Genomic DNA, 7574 nt, shown 5'->3' on the forward strand with positions numbered 1-7574 from the left:
GTGTCTTTTGTGAATAAATAAATAAATAAAAATCTTAAAAAAAAAAAAAAAAAGAAAGAAACCAAGATGAAAAAAACATTTCTCCCTTCCTCCCACCTTCCAGTGTTTCACCAGTACCACCCACTGATAAAAGTACAGAATAATATCCCTTATGAATGTTAATGCAAAGATCCTCCACAAAATACCAGCAAACTGGGGCACCTGGGTGGCTCAGTGGTTGAGCATCTGCTTTCAGCTCAGGTCTTGATCCCAGAGTCCTGAGATTGAGTCCCACATTAGGCTTCCGGTAGGGAGCCTGCTTCTCCCTCTGCCTATGTCTCTGCTTCTCTCTTTCTCTCATGAATAAATAAATGAAATCTTTTTTTTAAAAAAAATACCAGCAAACCAAATTCAGCAGCCTGTTAAAATGATTATATATAATGACCAAGCTGGATTTTTTCCTGAAAGGCAAGGATGGTTCAACATAAAAAACAAACCATGAATGCAATAGAACAGATTAATAAAATGAAGGGGTGGGAAACACATGATCATCTCAATTGATGCAGAAAAACAGTTGACAAAATTCAACACCCTTTTCATGATTAAAACAGTCAACAAATTAGGAATACAAGGAGATTACTTCCACATAATAAAAGCCATGTATTAGTTTGCCAAGGCTGCCATAACAAAGTACTACAGGCTGGGGGGTTTAAACAACAGAATGTATTTTCTCACAATCCTGGAGGCTAGAAGTCTGCAATTAAGATGTCAGCAAGGTCAGTTTATTGTGAGACCTCTCTCTCTGGCTCGTAGATGGTTTTCTTCTTGTGTCTTCACATGGTCTTCTCTCTGTGCATGCCTGTGTTCTAATTTCCTCTTATAAAGACATCGACCTTATTGAATTAGGGCTCACTCATATGACCTTATTTTAACTTAATTACCTCTGTAAACACCTTATCTCCAAATATGGCCACATTCTGAGGTACTGGGGGGTTAGCACTTCAACATATGGATTTTGGTAGAACACATTTCAACCTATACCATTCTGCCTTCTGCATACCCCCAAATCCATGTCCTTTTAACAAGTAAAATGTTTTTTTTTAAAAAAGATTTTATTTATTTATTCATAGAGACACAGCTAGAGAGAGAGAGAGGCAGAGACACAGGCAGAGGGAGAAGCAGGCACCATGCAGGGAGCCTGATGTGGGACTCGATCCCAGGTCTCCAGGATCACACCCCAAGCTGCAGGCGGCACTAAACCGCTGCGCCACCGGGGCTGCCCCTTAACAAGTAAAATGTGTTCACTCCATCTCCGCAGCCCTAAAGTCTTAACCTATTCCAATATCAACTCTCAGTCCAAAATCTCATCTAAATACTGTCTAAATCAGATATGAGGGAATCTCAAGGAATGATTTATTCTGAGGGAAGGTTCAACTCCAGTTGTGAATCTGTAAAACCAGAAAAGTTATATACTCCCTCAATATAATGGTGAGACAAAGGATAGACATGTTCACTCCAAAATGAGAAATAAAAAAAAAGAAAAGAGTCACATTTGTTTGTTCTCTTTTTTTAGATTCCATAAATAAGTGAAATCATATGGAATTTGTCTTTCTCTTACTTATTTAATTTAGCATAATGCCCTCAAGGACCAACCATGCTGTTGCTGTGATTTCCCTTATATGTAGAATATAAAACAAACAACAAAATCAAATTATGACAATAACAACACCCAAAACCCGAAGTTCATGGATACAGATAAAAAATTAAGTGGTTACCAGAGGGGAGTGGGCATGAGAAGAGAGTGAAATGGGTGAAAAGTTTCAAAAGATAAAAACTTGCAGTTATAAAATAAATAAGTCAGGGCAATCCTGGTGGCTCAGTGGTTTAGCTCTGCCTTTAGCCCAGAGCATGATCCTGGAGACCCGGGATCAAGTCCCACATCGGGCTCCTTGCATGGAGCCTGCTTCTCCCTCTGCCTGTGTCTCTGCACCACCCCCTCTGTCTCTCATGCATAAATAAATAAAATCTTTAAAATAAATAAATAAATCATGGGGATGTAATGTATGTTATGGAAATTATAGTTAATAGTACTGTATTGCATATTTGAAAGTTGCTAAGAATAAATCTTAAAAATTCTCAACACAAGAAAAAAATCTGTAACTATGTATGGTGCCCAATGATAACTAGACTTATTATGGTGATTATTTCTCATTGTCTACAAATATGGAATCATTATGTTGTACACTTGAAGCTAATATAATTGTATGTCAATTATACTTCAATAAAGAAAAAAAAAAAAAGGAAAGGGGTCACAGGTCCCAAGCAACTCTAAAACCTAGCAGGGCAGATTATATTCAATTTTAAGACATGGGAGTAATCCTCTTTGGCTTCATGTTCTATCCTTTGAATCCACCTGGGTGGTCCTAACTTCTGGGACCAAAGGTTCATCTCCTCCACCGTTGCAGGGGACCCACCTCTCTGTAACTGAAAGCAGCCCTTCCCCCTGAGCTGTGTTAGGGACCATAGTGGCAATATCAGCCCTGCTGTTTTTCTATTTTCTGGAAGGATAACACATGTTTGCAGCTGGATAACTTTATTGGTCTGTCCAATAGAATTCCAGAAATCCCACTGCCTTCCTTCCTCTAGTCCTGTCTTTGTCTCCTTCAGTCCAAGTTGACAGTATTTCTGCTGGTATAAAATTCCCCAAAGCCTTATTGGTCTCCGATGCAATTCACAGAGGCCCATACCATCAGACAAGAGGGTCCTCCCCAAATCTTTCCTGGTAACCTCATCTCTATCCCTAGATTCCACTTAAATGACTGTTTGTATCCACACACCTATAATTCAGCCCCATAATAGGCTATATATGAAAAACTCACAGCTAATATCATACTCGTTGGTGAAAGACTAAAAGTTTTCCACCTAAGATAAGGAAAGACAAGGATGCTGGTTTTTCCCATTTCTATTCAACATAGCATTTGAAGTTCTGGCCAGAGCAATTAGGCAGGAAAAAGAAACAAAAGGCATCCAAACTGGATAAGAAGTAAAATTATCTCTGTTCATAGATGACATGATCTTATATATAGAAAATCTTAAAGATTCCACACACACAAAAACCCTATTAGAGCTAATAAATGAGTTAAGCAAAGTAGCAGTATACCAAATGAACACACAAAACACAGTTGTCTTCATACACTAACAATGAACCATACAAACAGGAAATAGTGAAAATAATTCCATTTACAATAGCATTAAAAAGGGGCACCTGGGTGGCAAGTTAAGTGAATTTTTTGGTTTCCAAGTGCACATAAAAGTTATACTGGGGCACCTAGGTGGCTCAATCGATTAGGTGCTTGATTTTAGCTCAGATCTAGATCTAAGAACTGTGGTATCAAGCCCCACATTGGACTCCATGCTCAGCGAGGAGTTTGCTGGAAATTGTTTCTCCCTCTCTCTCTGCCCCTCTTCCCATTCACTCCCTCTCCCTCTCTCTCCCCCTTCTCTCTCAAATAAATAAATAAATCTTTGTTTAAAAATTATGTTTATACTAAATTGTAGACTGTTAAGTGTGCAATGGCAGTATGTCTAAAAAAAGTACACACCTTCATTTAAAAACACTTTATAGGAAAATAAAGAGCTCAACTTGATACTAAAAAAACAATCAACCTAATTTTAGAATGACCAGAGAACCTGAATAGACATTTTTCTAAAGAAGACATACGGATGGTCATTGGACACATGGAAAGATGTTCAACATCACTAATTAGCAGGGAAAAGCAAATCAAAATCAAAACTGAAATGAGATGTCACCTCACACCAGTCAGAGTGACTAGTATCAAAAAAACAAGAAATAACAGCGTTGGTGAGGATGTGGAGAAAAGGGAATCCTCATGACTGTTGGTGGAAATGTAGACTGGTGCAGCCACTATGGATAATAGTATGGAGGTTCCTCAGAAAAATAAGAATAGGGACACCTGGGTTGCTCAGTAGTTGAGCGTCTGCCTTCAGCCCAGGGTGTAATCCCGGGGTCCCAGGATCGAGTCCCGCATCAGGCTCCCTGCAGGGAGCCTGCTTCTCCCTCTGCCTGTGTCTCTGCCTCTCTCTCTGTGTCTCTCATGAATAAATAAATAAAATCTTTTTTAAAAATTAAGAATAGAAATACCATATGATCCAACTATTCTGCTTCTGAATATTTACCTAAAGAAAATGAAAACATTAATTTGAAAAAATATATGCATTTCTACATTTATTGCAGAATTATTTACAATAGCTAAGATACAAGATACAGAATTGAATGTCTATTTATCCATTATATATATATAATTTATTTATCCATTATATATATGTCATATCTATTTATGTAAATGAGATGTTACTCGCCATAAAAACAAATGAAATCTTGCCATTTGCAATAACATGGATGGACCAAGAGAGTATTAGGCTCAGTGAAATAAGTCAGACAGAGAGGGATAAATACCATATGATTTCTCTTACACATGGAATCTAAAAAACAAAACAAACAAATAAAAACAGGCTTATAAATACAGAAAACAAACTGGTGGTTGCCAGAAGCAAGGGGATAGGGGCGTGAGTGAAATAGGTGAATGGGATGGAGACATGCAACTTCTAGTTATAAAATAGATAAATGATGGGGATGAAAAGTACAGCATAAGGAATAGAGTCAACAGGGGCACCTGGGTGGCTCAGTCAGTTGAGCATCTGACTCTTGATTTTGGCTCAGGTCATGATCTTGGGGTTGTGGGATCAAGCCCTACATTGGACCCTGCACCCAACAGGAAGTCTGCTTCTCTCCTTCTCCCTCTTCCTCTGCTCCTCCTCCACTTGCACACAATCCCTCTCTCTAGAATAAATAAATCTTTATTTAAAAAAAACACAAGAAACATAGTTAATATATTGTGATAACCTTGTATGATGACAGGCAGTAACTGCACTTATAGTGAGCATTTCATAATGCCTATAAATGTCGAATCACTATGCTGTACACCTGAAATTAATCATACTAGTTTTATTTTTTTGAAGATTTATTTATTTATCTGGGGGGGAGGGGCAGAGGGAAAGAATCTCAAGCAGACTCCGCGCGGAATGTGGAGCTGGATGCAACTTTGACCTCACAACCCTGAGATCATGACCTGAGCCGAAATCAAGAGTCAGGCACTTAACTGACTGAGCCACACGGGCGCCCTTAATGATAGTAGTTTTGTAATCGACTATAGTCAATGTAGTCAGCAATGCTTCAATTTAAAAAAAAATAAAAGAAAGAAAAAAGAAAAAGAGAACATCTTGTAGTCCTTACATAGTACATTACATTATATTTACTCATTAACTTAATAAATATTTACTAAGTGTCTGTTACGTTCCTAGGTACTGCATTAGGCTGTGGGTAAGAATGGTAATCAACCCATTTCATGTCCTCAATTAAATCATAAGAAAATAAAGGAGATGGGCCAAGGAAAAATTCTGAACCATTTGAGAAATGCTGTGATTTGAATAATAACAAGAGCAAATCACCTCCCCTGGTTTTCAGGAGGTTTGGGAAAGTTCTTCAAGGGGGTGATATCTTGTATATGAAACTGAGCTACAGACTATGAGAGACTTGCGGATGCAACCAAACAAGCCCTCGTTTTAAGGCGATCATGGCTTTGAACCAAAAATAAAAGGTGGGTAAATGAGGTATTGGATAAAAAGTAAAAATATCAGCTGATATTCAAAGGACAAGGGGAAGCATTTCAGAAAAAAAGAGATTTTTTTTTCATTCAAAAATTCCAGAGCTGGCAAATGGCCAACAGTGTCACTTACCAAATTCTAGGCAAGTGGGGAACAAGAAGGCATGGCTCACATACACGGGGAGCCCAAGAGGGCATCTTTCGGGTATTTACACCCAGAGACAAATGATATCATTCAAGGATCTCTCTCTCTCTCTCTCTCTCTCTCTCTCTCTCTCTCTCCTCCGTGATTCTCATGATCTCCGCTCCTCTGTGAGTGGCAACCTAATTCTTTTCTCCTACAAGCACCCCTAAGCCAGCATCTTTAAACCTTAGCAATGCAGATACAAAATCATATCTCTTAACACTCATATCAGATATAATAAACGACTCTAAAAATGTTTTGCTGTTAAAAAAATGCTAACTGTCATCTGAGGTTTCAGCGAGCAGTAATCTTTTTGCTGGTGGAAGATCTTGCCTCCGTGTTGGGGGTTGTTGACGGATCAGGATGGTGGTTACTGAAGGGAGTGGAGGTGCAAGTTCTTAAAATAAGACCACAATAAAGTTCGCCACGTTGAGTGATACTTCCTTTCAGGAATGGTTTCTCTTTAATAGCATTTTACTCACGGTAGAACTTCTTTCAAAGTTGGAGTTGATCCTCTTAATCCCTGCCGCTGTTTTATCATTTTTGTTTACACCATATTCTAAACACTTTATTGTCATTTCGACAATCTTCACAGCATCCTCACCAGGAGTAGAATCCATCTCAAAAAAAGAAAAAAAAAAAGCATTGCCTCTGCTCATGCATAAGAAGCAACCCCTCATTCATTAACATTTCATCAAGAGATTGTAGCAATTCGGTCCCATTTTCAAGCTCCACTTCTGATTCTGGTTCTCTCGCTATTTCCACCAAATCTGCAGTCACTTCTTGAAGCCCCCAGAGACATCCATGAGGGCTGGCATCAGCTTCTTTCAATTCCTGCTAATGTTGATATTTTGACCTCTTTTCATGAACCGTGGATGTTCTGAACAGCATCAAGTGTGATGAACCCTTTCCAGAAGATTTTCAATTGACTTTGCCCAGATCCGTCAGCCGAGTCATAATCAATGGCAGCCACGGCCTCACAAAAACGGATTTGTCAAATAATAAGACTAGAAAGTCAAAGTGATACCTTGCTCCATGAACCGCAGAGAGGGTGTTGTGTCAACAGGCATGACAGCAACACTGATCTCATTGTCCGTCTCCATCAGAGCCCTTGGGTGGCCAGGCGCATGGTCAAGGAGCATCAATATTTTGAAAACAATCTTTTTTCTGAGGAGCAGATCTCGACAGCAGACTTAAGACCTTCTGTAAACCATGTTGCAGACAGACATGCTGTCATCCAGGCTTTGTTGTGTCATTTCTAGAGCCAAGGCTCTAGTAGATTTGGCATCATTCTCAAAGGCTCTGGGATTTTCAGAATGGTCAACGAGCACTGGCCTCAGCTCATAGTCACCAGCCGCGTTAGGCCCTAGCAAGAGAGGCAGCCTGTCCTCTGAAGCTTGGAAGCCAGGCACTGACCTCTCCTCTCTCGCCAGGAAAGCCCTAGATACCTCCTCTTCCACTATAAGACTGCTGTGTTCACACTGCAAACCGTTGGTTAGCTTGGCCAACTTGGGTGATTCCCTCAGCTAGATCTTCGGAGGACGTGCTGCTTCATCTTGCACTTCCATGTTACGGACACGGCTTCTTTCTCCTCGCCTCGCAAACCAACCCCTGCTAGCTCCAGACTGTGCTCCCGCAGCTCCCCTCTCTCAGCCTTCACTGAATCCAGAGAGCTCAGGCCTCGCTCTGGACTAGAAACTTCGGCTTAAGGGGATGTTGTGGCTGCT

The sequence above is a fragment of the Canis lupus genome, chromosome 38, assembly GCF_003254725.2.
Source record: "Canis lupus dingo isolate Sandy chromosome 38, ASM325472v2, whole genome shotgun sequence".
Classification (NCBI taxonomy): domain Eukaryota; kingdom Metazoa; phylum Chordata; class Mammalia; order Carnivora; family Canidae; genus Canis; species Canis lupus.